This window comes from Cupressus sempervirens, chromosome 8 (genome assembly GCF_028749045.1).
Source record: "Cupressus sempervirens isolate cs-2001-9-10 chromosome 8, ASM2874904v1, whole genome shotgun sequence".
NCBI lineage: Eukaryota > Viridiplantae > Streptophyta > Pinopsida > Cupressales > Cupressaceae > Cupressus > Cupressus sempervirens.
In genome coordinates this window covers 397,731,324-397,746,165 of record NC_143125.1, presented here as the reverse complement: position 1 = coordinate 397,746,165, position 14,842 = coordinate 397,731,324, and the positions used below count along the sequence as shown (strand labels likewise).

Sequence of the window (14,842 nt, the reverse complement as noted above, 5' to 3'; positions counted from 1 at the left end):
ACAACAGTTTCAGAGATATCCTCTAACTCAACGTGTGCTGGATCAACTATCTTGTCCACATTGGAGTCCCTTCGCTCCTCCTCAATATTTGACGTAATTTCCAGCTTAGTATCACAGTAGAATTTATCCAAGTTAATTTCCATGTCGCCAAATAGAATGCTGGTGTTTTCCTTGTTTGAATATGAAGGGAAGTTGCCATTATTATTGTTTTGTATATTAGCATGCAAAGATTGCTCTTGTTTTTCAGTACTACTATCAAGCTGATTAATGTCCTCCTTATGCAAATTTTTGTAACTGTACTCTGCAAGGAGATCTCGAGCCAATTCAAGGTATTTGTTTCTTATCATATCCGGCTGGTTTTGCAGCTCTAGCTGAGAGTCAACATAGTCCATGAAAGGTAATTCTTTCTGAATCTGTTGAGGAAATTTGTTGTACCCATCATATATGCTCATTATTTCAGTCCTCATATCAAACTGGAAATTTTTTGGCTATCCGTTGTTGTGACTTAACCATGTCCTCCTTGACCTTTTTGTCACCATATATTTTCTCCATTTGCAAATTTGTTTAGTAGATGTTAACTACAACCCGATCATAGGAATGAACTGGATTGATAAAGGAAGGAAATAACCCTCAGACTACTTAATCTTAGCCTCAAATGGTGACCAATGAAAGTAAATCTACTTGCAATAGAGGTCTCTGCAGTATGTATCAGCATCCACAATCAGCCCCTGTGAATAAATTATTCCCCAACTCTTAAGCACTTAATTCATCATAAGCATCATCATTGGATTTAGATTAACACACACAAAAAATTTGCTCTCTTGCTTGGATTGAAACCACTGTACTGACCCTTGTTTGGCTGCTATACATTTTTTTAATTCTTTGGCCTTATTTGTTAAAATCATTTTATTTATATGCAGCCACTGTGGCAACTGATCCCTTTCTTATTTCAAGTGACCTACCATTGGATGAGTTACACTGATGATGACCTCATATAACCGAAAGTGCAGTCTTTGAGTATCCAATTCACAACAATAATAATGGACTTACGGAACGAATTTCAATGCCTATAAATGATCTCACCACAGATTTCAGAAGGTACTCATAAAACGAATCTATGCCTGTACCAATCCTAGCATCCTTTTGGGTCCACTGTCCTTAGAAAACATTAATAACACCAAGGATTCCCATACTGTAATATTCTGGATTAATTTTAAATTAGAAAGTTCGGAATTGTAACTGAAAATTCGTTAAACAGTTATACCACACTCTCAAGTACATTCAGAACAGTACTTGACACAGCTTGAACTATTGCATATGAAAATTGTATACTAGAAATCTAACACATTGAGCATAATAACATTTCCAGATTTCAACAAAGAATGGTATCACTGAATTGAATATTCATTCTCTCCAATTGGGCATGACTTTAAATCAGAGAACAACTGTTACAACAGAGATTGTCTAACAATAATATCAAATTGTACTGGCAAGAGTGATAGACCCATATTCTTTTGATAAGACTGAGGATGTTGGTTTGTACCCGAGCACCCTGTAATCAAGGAAATATTCTCTGTCCTAGTTATGAGTTCAAACTACTGATCACTGCGGATAGGAATTACATCAAACAGTTTTCAAACATACTCAAACTGCTCTAGCCATATGATACTGGTCTTGTTTTAGATGTAAAATCAAAATACTAGTTATATCATTGGGGGGGAATTTAGCCAAACAGTTACCAAGCACCCTGTAGATGCAACCTGTATATGCTTTAAGTTGCTGTTCGCTGGGACCCGAGCATGTATTTATATTTCCCTTATGCAATAAGCTATGCATCCATCTCGTTAATTCACACACTTCCAAATGAAATAATACTTGACTTAGTTGCAGAGGAGTTTCACTAATGTCATTTACACAGTCATACACTTGCATTTGACGCTAACCAAGAAAACTCTAGCAAAATAAGTCAACGTTTACAATCCATGCGACACTAGTTTAAACTTCAACAGTCGAGAGTTTCCACACGCTGGACGGGGGAGTACAGGCTCAAGAGATTTCCTGCGACCTTCAAAACCCGTCAATAACCCTTGAAAAACTTGCTGCGCCACTAGTAATACTGCTCACGAGCTCAGTAATTGATTACCAGTAACTGAAAACCCATTAAGCCGCCAAATATCTCCACTCACGTTCCTTACTTCGCTGACAGTCCGTGAGCAATGGGTGCGACTGATAATTTATGGCCTTAATGCCACACCTGCGATTGGAGTCAACTCTTCTATTACACGCTTCTGGAATGCCCTTGGCGCCTCAAAGAAACCCGTGGCTTTCACACTGAATCACGAATGCCCTACCAGTTGACAGTGAAGCTAATGACTTCAATATGCCACGTTATCCATATCTCACGCATCATTATTATTTCCAATAGCCTGTGAAATAATGCCCTCAAACTTGGTATATCCACCTCCAAAAAAAAATCTTTTTCACCTCACGTCTCCCTAATCCTGACCACAAAATCTGGGCGTGTTTTCTACCCAAATCTCAGCCAAAGATGAGATTATTTCAAAAAATTCCAGCTGTTGGAGTTTGAGACTTCTCTGATAATTTTGAAAATATATAATGTTTCAAAACAATTCCACAGAACAGTATAGTGACGATTCCAGAAAGGCCAAAGCCCTCAGCTAACATATATGATAGATAAGGGAAGAGTACAAATAAGCAGCACTCCAGATTCTTCAGATTTTCAACACCAAGTTCCACATACCAAAGAGGAACACAGTGCCACGGCAACCCCTGTAACCCCTATTAATCAGACGATCATAAAGAGCAAAGTTATCTATTTGCAAAACCACCACAAGATTGATGATCAACAATGTTTCCTACAATCTCTGTGAACTTTAGTCGGATTTTAAATTAATTCTTAAAACTTTTTCTCTGATAAACCTTTTGATAGACGATTTTCGATAACCACACAGATTGGCAAAATACATGGCTCTGATACCACTGTAATATCCCCTTCCAGATATTTTCCCTAAATCTTGTGATATAAGGTGCAGATTTAAAACCGAATAGAAAACCAACACTTGATACAATTGCTAGAACTTAATAGATTTATAACCAGTAGATTTCAACACAAGAAAAACTCAGAAAGGTTCGTTTATTTCCTCCAATATTTAGAAATACTTATATAAACTAGGAATTACAACAATAACCACAAATGCACTACTACGTGCAACAACTCAGGTAATCCAATTTTATAAACAGAAATGATAGTCAAATTGGAAATGTAAATGAAACCTGTAAGAAGGCTAGGTTTGCGTCCAACCTTCAAACACTTCTTCAAGGGTTTGCGTCCTCAAAGAATAACTAGCAACTGTTTCCAGCTCCCAGATTAATATTTGCTTGAATACTATAATCTTCATATCCTCCCATGTAGAGTCTGTTGTACCTTTATCACTTTTCCCAATGGGATGCACGCATCTTTAAGCAATGTGGGATAAAGCACCTTTTTGTCCTCTAGTCACTTAAATGAACATAGTACTTTTAAAAATAAAGTGACAAGTTAAATAAACTTTCAAAGTCACTTAATAAACCATAAAATCGTCAGGCATTAAAATAATTGACCAAATGAACTCAGATAAGCTTGTTGGAAAGCTCTCGGCGAGATGCTTCCAACCCAACATTGATGTACCAAAAATACTGAGCTCTAATCACTTACTAAAAATAGTAAGCATCTGGACAACTTGCCAAAACTGCTCTGATGGGTCTAGAACTGGCAATGTCTAGGCCACATCTCAAACTGAACCCTGTAAAGAACCTTTTCGCCCCCTAAAACCTAGGCGAAGTGAGCTAGCCACAAAGAATTATAATGTCTCAGAAAAAAGGGACATTACATTCCTCTTAAGCGGGATGATGACGAAGTCCAGCAGGAACGGTTGTGTTCCAATAGTCATGGGCTGTGCCATCGGGACTCCCAATAGTTTGATCCCGTGTTGGTTCGCTATTAGCAATTGGAATGTAGGTGGCCACAATGTTGGCTGCCCTAACCTCTTCCAGGTATCCTCTGGTAACACATTCACGTTGGACCCTCCGTTCACAATCATGTCTGTTAGGACAGTTCCCAAATTCCCATTTTGACGACTACCAGATGTCGTTCGGATGAGAGGGCTAGTAGCATTAGATCCTCGACACTTGCGCCACTTTCTTTCTCCCTTCCATGTTCTGCCGGTAATTTAGCTATTGGGGCGATGTTTGTGAGTGCTGATCAGAGTTGAGGCATTGAGAGCAGTAGGTCGCTTACTTTGATGGGTACTTCAGTTTGTAATATCTGTCGTACGATGTTCTGTTTCGCACAATTCCTTGCTGAGGTACTGGTAGTGTCCTTCAGATGTGTTTTCTCCACTTGCGTTGCTTTTTGGATTTCTGCCCGTGCTTCCCCCAGTCTCTTCTTTTCTTCTGTTGGGTTGAGGTATAGTTTTGCTTGCTTCCGAGTGATTGCCAGAACCTCCTCTTCATCCGTCCTGATGGTGATCAAATTCACTCCTGATTTCGGGCACTTGGCATCTTCATGATCTCCAGGACTGCACCATCTCCATAACAACTTTGGTGCATTTGCCATTGTACAATCTCGGGCAAAGTGGCCCCACAAATTGCATGCGCAGCATTGTACCATTAGATGGGCATTCGCATCGTACTGAATCCGGCTGCAGTTCCCACTATTATTATTGGCATTGTTGTTGTTTTGCCCTCATCTATTATTTCGGTACCCTCCCGAGGTGGCACCCTCCGTATTGGTGTTTCCGTTCCCTTCTGACGCGGAAGCCTCCTGTGTCAGGAACACTTGTTGAGGTCCTCTTGTTTTCATATTGAACGGGCATTCCTTTGTGGAATGTCCCATGATCTGGCTGATCTCGTAGAACTGGTTCTTCGGATATGATCCCTTCGTATGGCTTTCTGTCTTGCAGTCTGTGCACCATAGCTCATTTCCCTTGGTCTCCTTCTGCATGTTCTTAAATTCTTTCATCATTCGGATCATATCCTTTTGGAGAGCTCGGACCTTTTGACGCCCTTTTCGTCATTGCTGCTCTCTTCTTCCGAAGACGCATTGTTGTCTAACTCGGATGAGCTACTCTTCTTCTTTTTTGTTTTCTATTCACTTTCCAAGTTTATCGCCCAATTGTATGCTTCAGTGTATGACGATGGCAGCACAATCTTCATCTTCTTCCACAACTTCGGGTGTAGGCCTTCAATGAACCATCTTTTTTGCAGCCCATCAGCCAGCTTATTTTCCATTTTATTTATTAGGTCTTTTAATTTCTTGGCGTAGACTCGGAGTGTTTCATTCTTCTCCTGTTTTGTTTCATTCCTTTGCCTTCGTACCAGGTCCATCGGGCAACAACGCCAAATGTTTACCGTATGGGGTAAATGAATTAATGCATATAGACAATAGATAAGAACAACAAAACTCGTTTTCTTATTTGCATATGCTAGAGACATTACATTATGCTATTCCTGATCATTACAATGTTCCGAAGGGTGTATATATACTTTCCGAAGAACCTTCCGAAGGGGTCCGTTGGCTACATGACAATTACCAAAGGGCCTGTCAGCTACATAAAAAGAACCTTCCCGAAACCCCCCGTCGGCTAATATACAATTTTACCGATGACAATATTTGTTAAAGTCATAACCGACAGACAACATAACCTGCAACATAGCACCTTGAGCCTACATTGATGAAGTAGAAGTCAGGGCATCACCAAAGAATTAACTCCAAAGGAAATCTTAGTATATTTTCCTTCACTCTATCCACCCAACTAACCTGGTAACAATCCAACATAGGCACAAGCAAGCTCTGCACTAGATATATATCATGTACATGAGGATCAAATATGAACATGAGGATCAAATATGAAGCTATATGCACTTCCCACAATATATACTACACTAAAATCTCGATCATCACCAATTGCTACTATAGGAAACTTAACTCTATCTGCACATAGTGTAAATTGTGCGCAGCTCCACTCAGGTGAGTGATCAACTTCAACCTCAAAAAGTGGATTATCATAAGTCAATGTTGTATCCATGTTGGACATAGGGTTGGCCACCAAGTAAGCCTCAACAATGCGTTGATTTGCAGTATGACTTGACACTATCACTACATCACTCTAAATATTAACATCAGTGCACACATCAACAACTGCATGGATGCTGCTAAACATCTCAACAAATGGCTCAATTGGCATGAAAGTAGCTACTGATTTGACTATCACTATCACTGCATCACCATTGATTGCATGATCCTGGAAACTCATGCCAACATCTGCATCATCCAACTCAAGTTGACATGAATCCCAATCATACTTTACATTCAATGTGTCCAACACTTGAGCACTATCATGTGGTGATTCCAATGGAATGTCCTGCGCATCCGTAGCTATTGTGGTATCAAGATGCACCATCTTACTAGCCACCTATCTAGGCTTCTATCTATCGGACGCAAGCCTAGCTCTAGAATGCTCTTGCTTATGTGTCAAAATCTATCAAAATTTAGATGTTGCTTAATCACTTGCAGTAGAGCATCCCACTCTGCAAAGTATGCCACTACATCATTTGCAAAAGGTGCGGCCTTAGACTCAGTACTGACTGTATTTGGCTTGGGTCTAAAAAATGTGGGCCTCTATGGCCTGTCATATGTGCTCATCTATCTAGTCCTGTGAACCTTGTCAGCTATCTTGCCACGATCCTCAAATCTAGCCCTGTCGCCATCTCTATATCTTGTTGGGTGGATATTTTGCAACTGACAGTTTAGGCAGATATTTTGCAACCAACAATTTAGGCAAATTCAGTCGCAAAATAGGATGACTAACTGCAGCATGTGAGACAAAGTTTCTCCTACCTTAAAGGGAAGGCTCCACCTTCTCACTCTTCCTTGGATCAACTCAAGGTAAGCAAGAAGTAAGAGGCACTTTGAAGTGTGTTATCAATATTCTTTCCTCTTGTTTTAGGAAAGAGTCCACTTACTCGCGGCGCGGAGCGGGTAATGGGCAAGAAGAACCTCTAAGTTACACTTGTATGTACAAATTGGAAACAATGATACTGATAAACCAACACTGACTCAAAGACTGCATGAAAGCGTACCGGCTTGGATCTGAATCCTGTTGTTCTACGCTATTAAAGTAAATCACTACTATTGGGGTGCAAAGACTTCCATAAGTAGATGATTTCTATGTTATCATCCTATAAGTTATTTCAGTTGAAAGACATGAAAGTAACTTAAACCTAACAAAGTGCATGAGTATCAAATAGTAATATAATGTATTGTGAAAGCTTCTAGTCTTATATTACCACAATTGCTTTTAGTCAAAGCTTCGGCTCCAATTGTTTCTTTTACTCACTTGCTCTAATAAACATACAATAGTAACATGAATCAAAGACAATAGACAAATCACAGTCAAAGCTTCTAATTTGCTCTATCGCAATTGCTTCTATTCAAAGCTTTGAATCCAATTGCTTCTTTTTATTCACTTTTCTTCCAAATTGGTACGACACAATCAAAGTTATGCTTGCACAAGTTTGGTAGAGCTCTCTTGCATAAAATAAAAAATGATTTTTACAATGGGGGTTCACTCCTTATGTAATGCTCCCTTTTAAAGCATTCATAGCATGTTGTTGTCGTTGGCCTATTCCCCACTGTCCCGTAGGCTAACCAGGACATTAAAGGGACTTCGAGGCCATTTGGCCTAGATAGTTTTAGTTGCAGATCTTTCTGATGGATTTTGAGGCAACTTTGGGCATACTTACTATTTATAGTAAGTCATCTTGGACATGGTCGGACATTTAGTGGCAGCAGTATGTCGATGGTAATTGTTTAAAATCGACAAGGAGACTTGTTTATCATTAATAAGATTTGTTATGCATTGATAAAGCTATTTTATAAAGTTAAATTTAAATATTTAACTTTATTAATGCATAGACTATAGTTTGTGGGAAATATTTAAATTAAAAGAGTCCCCTTTATTTTATAACACATTGGAGACATAAGTTACATAAAGGGAGTTATGTTTTATCCCACATTGAGAAAACGAAGGATGGAGCTCTTGTGAGAACACTATAAAAGAAATGAAAGAGCTTCTTTTATGCATGCTTGAAAATATCAAAGAAATTGGAAAATTTTCTGGAGATTATGTCTCAATAGTTTGGAGGACGAAATCCCTTCAAGCTGGAAATCTTGACGCCATTGAAAGATATGGTCTTGAGATTCAACATAGTAGCAGTCCGAAAAAGTGGAACCGAAAAAGTAGGCTGAAAAAAGCGGGTACGAAAAAAGCTGTCCGAAAAAAGCGAAACCGAAAAAGCAGGCTAAAAAAGCGGGTACGAAAAACCAGGCTGAAAAAGCAGTTCGAAAAAAGCAAAGCAAAAAGGGCAGCATAGAAGGAAATTATTTCAGCCATCTACAACTAGGTTCTTTTGTTAGTATTATTTTTTAGGGTGTTATAAGCTTTCAGCTGTAAGTGTGCATTATACCAGCATTATCATTTTGTAATCCATGTAAATGCCAAAGTCTTGGCCATATTTCATGAGCATTGTAATTTTCATTGCAATTAAGAAGATAATAGTTGCTGGTGTCATTTAAGCAATTTAATATCATTATTTATCAGCTGGTTAGTTTGATTACCAACTGTTTGTAAAAATGCCAGTTGGCTGTAGGTGTTCATTTCTCATGCTTAGATCATATATATGCACTGAATATTGTCAAAATTAGTAGCACACTCATGTTACATCATTGTGTAGTCCATTGTAGTCTTCTAGCACAAGATTTTCATTGATGTAAATTGTAAAAAAGTCATTTGAAGCTAGCTGAAATACTATATCAGTCATACGTCCCTTGTATGTGAATTGTTTGATGAAATTCTTTGAGCTTTCATCAACATTTTTGAGGGCAGATTTGAGGAGGGTTATTACAGTGGTATCAGAGCTTGCTTGCAAAGTGTTTGACGAAATGTCAAACAACTGAAGTATAAAGATTTTTTGGTGTTTGAAGAAGTTATAACCTATTGGGGTTATTACACCTTATATAGGAAAAATGAGAGAGAGGAATAAAAGCTGGGGGAAACACAACCACCTTGACTAAGTCAAGAAAGGAAAAAAGATTTATTCGATTATATGACTGAAGATTGGTGTAATTAGATTACATGCAATTGGATTGCACGTAATCTATCTTCTGCAACTACAAAGCTAAAATTACACTTGAAGAAAATGTTAAAACTATTGATTTTGAATGAATCAATCCTGTAGATTGTTGGCAAAGGCCTTGTTCTTGATGATGCAATCGCAAATGATCACAGGATTGGAAGTTCTTGTGTTTTGTGCCATTGCATTCACCTTGATAACCATGGTGTTGCGTCTTTTGATAGCCTTTGATTCTCTTTGATGAATGGCCATTGTCATTTAAAAACTTGATGTAATCAAGCTTTTCCTCATTTCACAATTGTCGCAAGTTCTTCTTTGTCATATTTGCACATTTTGAATTATTTGACACTTTGAAGACCTTCTCAGTGATGTTCCAATGCAAACAAAGAACTTTCAAATCCGCATCTTTAATTGATTTTTTTTTTGCTTGGCGCTTTCCCACACAAACTTAGGTTCCAAGGCTGCTATTGGAAAAGTGGAGAGCACATGAATAATTGCTTCTGGAGAATCATAGCATATCTTCTTGACAGGATGTCTTTATTCTTTGAAGGAATTTTGACATATGTTGAAGAGTTTGCTGCAACATGAGCATTCCGAAGAGGGAAAACATCATTCAATGGGATAGAATCCGTGAGGGGTTTTGAATCTCAGTGACGGATCGATGAAGGATAGGTGTTTGAAGCATGGATTAGATACTTATTAAACACATTTGAAGGCTGGAAATGAATGGGACAGCTTGTATTTTGAGCAAAATTGACCAATATCAGGTTTAGAATGATGGATTACATGTGGGCAAAGTGGGGCTTTTGTTTCACATGGCCAGGAATGCAAGTTAGAAGCATAAGGATGTGTGCATAATGATAATTTTGGTTTTTAAAAATGTGGGTTTTTACCAAAATCAGGTTTGTGAGAGGCAATTAGTGGTAAAAATCCATCATTTTCACTTGATGTAAATATACAATTGGGTGTGTAAAAATGCAATTGCATGTGAAGGAATATGGAAGGAATGTGTTTGGAAAATGGATTGACATGAAAGCATGAAAATGCACTTACATTCCTAGGGGGAAAATCTTGAGCTTTTCTTCAAAAAAAACCAAAACAAGCAACAAATATATACAAAAACTAAAAATAAAAAAGACACATCTCTTGCTTTGACTCAAACTTTGACAAATTTCAGTACTTCACTTTGTATGCAATTTCGTTTTTTAGATGGAAGAGCTTGGCATTTGCAGCAAAGACAAAGCTTTCAAGCTTATTTAATAACTTAATGCAAAAAACTAGGGCTGCATTTGAGCAAAAGGATAACAAAGAGCCAAGAAAAATGTGCAAAACAAGCAAGAAATACAATCAAAATCGAATCCTCACACTTGGAGAGCAATGCGCAAATTTTGGAAGAAAGAGAAGTTAGGAAAAACTTGTCTTTTCCAAAACTAGATTCTCCAAGTGTATTTGAATATGGTAACCAAATATCTTTGAAACATTTAAAGTTTAGCTTCAAATTGTGGTTGCAAGATGCAAATGCATGTGCAAGGTATTGCCATTGTGATTGCACATGTCTTCCTAAGTGCTGATCGCACTTATGGGAATGATTTCCATGTTTGAAAATGCATCTACAAGGCCGATCGTGGTCTCCACATGTGCATGTAATTGATGCAAATGTCTTGAAAAGCTTTTCTCTCCAACATTTTATGCAAGGTCGGGTTTAGAATGCCCTATTGCATCAACATTTGTGGCTTTGGAGCAGCGAATAGGGATATTGAGAGCCAAACACATGTATTGAAAATGCAAGGTAAATGTAAGCTTTCGTCCCAAGTCCAAATCGGGTTCTTTGGAGGCTAATACATGTCACTTTTTTGTTGTAAATGCACTTGTTCAAGGCAAATCAGGGTCTCTTAACTCCAAACACATGAATAGAAAATGCAAGGCAAATACAAGCTTTTTGTATTGCAACCCAAATTGCATTCTACAAAGGTATTTACATGTGACATTTTTGATGGAAACGCATGCCCTCAATGTAACTCGGGTTCTCCAAGCCTCATAGCATGTTTTAAAATGTGCATTGGTATTGCTCAAGTCTGAACATTTTCCCTTGGAGAGCAAAAACAGAGTCTTGGAGACCAATTGCATGTCATGTATTAGCATGCAAAGAAAAAACGTGTTCCACAAAGGCATTTGCATGCATTTTTGTGAGTCCAATAGAAAATTACACTCTCCAAGGGCATTTGCATGTTTTGAATATGCAAGGGAAAGACATGTGTTCAGGTGTTTTTGGAGTTGAAGCCCAAAATTGGGGTTTCCATATGCAAACACATGTTTTAAATATGCAACATGGATGCATGCAAGTCATATTGCAAGTAAAATTAGGGTCTTCAAACCCTTTTACATGTTATATATTTGCATTTAGAAGGGAATCATTGTCTTTACATGCCATTACATGGGACATTTTTAGATGCAAATGCAAACTCGGGTTGAGAATGATCAAATGCCAGTTTAAAATATAAAAGGCAAAGTCATGAAACCCATCCATAGGCCAAAATTGGGGTTAGAAGGGCCCATTGCATGTCATGTTTTCTTGCCTTGCATTTACATGTTATGCACTTACATGTATTTGTACCAAAACTCTACCTCCAAGCCAAATTCACACTCTTTTGGAGTGATTGCTTGTTTTAAATATGCAATGCAATTACATATCAAAGCCAAAATCGGGTTCTCTAGATGCATTTACATATAAGTCATTTAAAAAAGGAACATTTAATGAAGTTGCATCAATTAAGTTTCCTATCTAGCACATGTCTAATTGATTATTGAGCAAATATCACTTAAAGGGGTCAAATACAATATTTACAATAACTAGTTTACATATGATGTGTTAATATATTAAAAAAGTAACATTTCCCTTAAATGTTTTAAAATAAAACATTAAAGTAAATCTCAACATTAAATTAGACTATAAAGTGCATAAATTCACTTAAGTGAAAAATTAAAAAGCAACTCAACAATAAATAATCACATAAAGTGGGCTATAATCACTTACATGATAAATCTAAAGTGATAAAGTAACTTAAAAGTATAACATAAAGTCATTTTAAGTTATATTTTTCAAAAAGTGCAACTCAACATTAGAATATAAGGTCATTATTTTAAAATATTCAATTGAACTTGGAGAACCCACCTTTTAGGCACTTAAACCCTGATATCTTTTGATTGATAACTCCGATTAAGCCCCAAGAGATACCAAATCAAAGGGAAAACTGAAGGCAAGAGATTGAAGGAAACAAAAATATTAAAACAATCTAAACAAACACTAAAAAATGCAAAAAGGACTTTGAAGGCCTCAAAAATCAAGTATAGGCTAACAAACTGAAAAATAGAAAAGACTTGACGATAGCCTTTAGTAAAAGGATTCATTATATGGATTGGGAACAATTGGTTGATCAATTTTGGCCAATTAAATAATGAATTATTTGGTCAATTAAATAATGAATTATCTCCAAGAAACACAAAACTCTATTGGGAATAGTTTCATACTATTACCTACATTTTGTAGTGGCAAAATACAAGACAAAAACTTGCAAGTCCCTGAATGTCTCTCTAGCCTTTGTCAATCTCAGACTCTGTGGCAACATCTCTGAATCCTGTACCAACTGAACCACCCGGACTACCGACACCCTTGTCACCTATAGAACCAAAATTAATATTAGGCTCTCTATCCCTAGGTGGAGGAGTACGCCCTCTGTGGGCATAGTGCATACCCAGAATGAATCTCTGAGCCATAATGTTGATAGCACTATCAATCTTTGAACAAGCTCTAAATAAATACTATTCACTAATATACTGAGCCCCAATTTCCTATGAGGTGGGAGAAAACCACTTCGATACTATTATAATAACATGTACTTGCATTTGATTTTTGAAAGTTGCATGTACTTGCATGTGATTTTTGTGAGTTGCATGTTTTTTCATATGCTGTTTTACCATGCAAAGTTTTGTGTTTTGATGCATGAAGATTTTTCCTATGGGTTTTCATTATTTTTTCCCTTAAAAAATTACTTGATTGGTTTTCATAATTTTGTCTCTCAAAAATATTTTGATTCTGTAATTTGCAAAGTTTTGTGGGATTCGTTTGTTTGTTTATAATTTTTCCTCAAAAATTATAAACAAAGGTCTATAATTGTTTCCTAAAAGTTATATGTTGGGTTTTACTATTTCTCCTAAAAAACAAAGCTCTGTATTCTCTGATCCATGTCCCGGATTTTGTTGTTTGGGTTTGATCGATTTTTCACCTAAAAAATCATGTCTTCTTTTTTCGATTTTCTCTTGAAAAATTGTGGCTTTTTGCAGTTTGTTTTTGGGCATCATGCTCATCTGCAAAGTTTGGAGCGTTTGCTGATTTTTCCTCAAAATCGTGCTAGTTGTTCTCAGTGTTTGTCTCTACCTCCAAGAAAGAGCAACTTAGTTATCCAGCATCAGGTTGGATGATGTTTGGATTATTTTTGGTCAATTATTTTGCTGATTCGAGGAGGGTTAGTAGCAAACACATCTCACTGGCAGAGTCAATGGAATGCTCTTGTCTCTCTTTGCAAAACTTTCTAAAGAAGGGGGCACCCTTTGTTCTTTTATGGAAACATTTTGGCTTTGTGGTCATTTATATTTTGCATATCTAGGGAGGGTCTCAATAACAAAAGAATGTTTTGAAGAATTTGTGACCAAAAGACAATAGTTAAATGATGACCATTAAGGGAGGGTACTAGAATAATATAATGTTTCTCTAATGGTCATATAGTCTTTAGTTTATTAAGTAGTTTCTATTTTCGCCTTTTAGTTCACAAACATTTCTTTTAGAAATATCATCTTTGTAAATTTATGTAAGGAGCTTTCATCTCCTTTGTTTAATACAGATACAACATCAATTTACCATATAGTGTTATATGTACTTATGACAGAACAGCTAAGAGTTATAGCAAATCAATAAGTTAGAGTAATAGAAGCTCAGAGGGAGTGCGTGAAGTGATAATTGATAATTTTAATTTTGGATTGGCTTTGTCATTGTTTACGCTCACAGCTTAATGCTACTACATCAATATATTGTGATGTTTATGTTTAGAGTGAGCTTGGGGGCATATAAATGAAAATTAGGAGTAACATGTGGGCATTTTCTATCATAGAATAAACTACCCATATTGCAGTGTTTGCAAACTTTACAAGTATACTTCTTGTTCATGTGTTGAATTAAAACTATGAGACATAAATAATTAATTAGACAAAAATGTCATCCTCAAATAATCGATGGCTAAGCTTTATGTTCTTTAAGTACTAGTCGATTTTATTCAAACTTAGAATTCTCTTCTGTATATCTAAAGGCCTCATAAGGATTGTTGATTTTCTAATCCTTTAGAATGATTTAGTATCCATACCTAGAAAATGATTTTAGAAGCTGAGTTTGTTAGTTGTAGTCTATAGTAACTTAGAAATATGTTTTTATTGTCTTTTACTAAAATATAGATCATTGAAAGTCAAATTTTAGAGTTTTAGCAGCTAAGAGAAAGTGCAAGAAGGGATAAATATTATTTTATTTTTGATTTGGCTTTATCATTGTTCACGTTGATAGCTTGATACTGCTGCATCAATATATTGTGATGTTTATGTCTAA

The 14,842-nt window shown here is 36.7% G+C and overlaps 1 protein-coding gene across 3 annotated transcripts in view; it reads left to right on the top strand.

The window, feature by feature from the left end:
- TDP1 (tyrosyl-DNA phosphodiesterase-like protein) overlaps positions 1-14,842 on the top strand; it is a 374,303-nt gene that overhangs the window by 67,539 nt on the left and 291,922 nt on the right. The gene's annotated exons all lie outside the window — the stretch shown is intronic.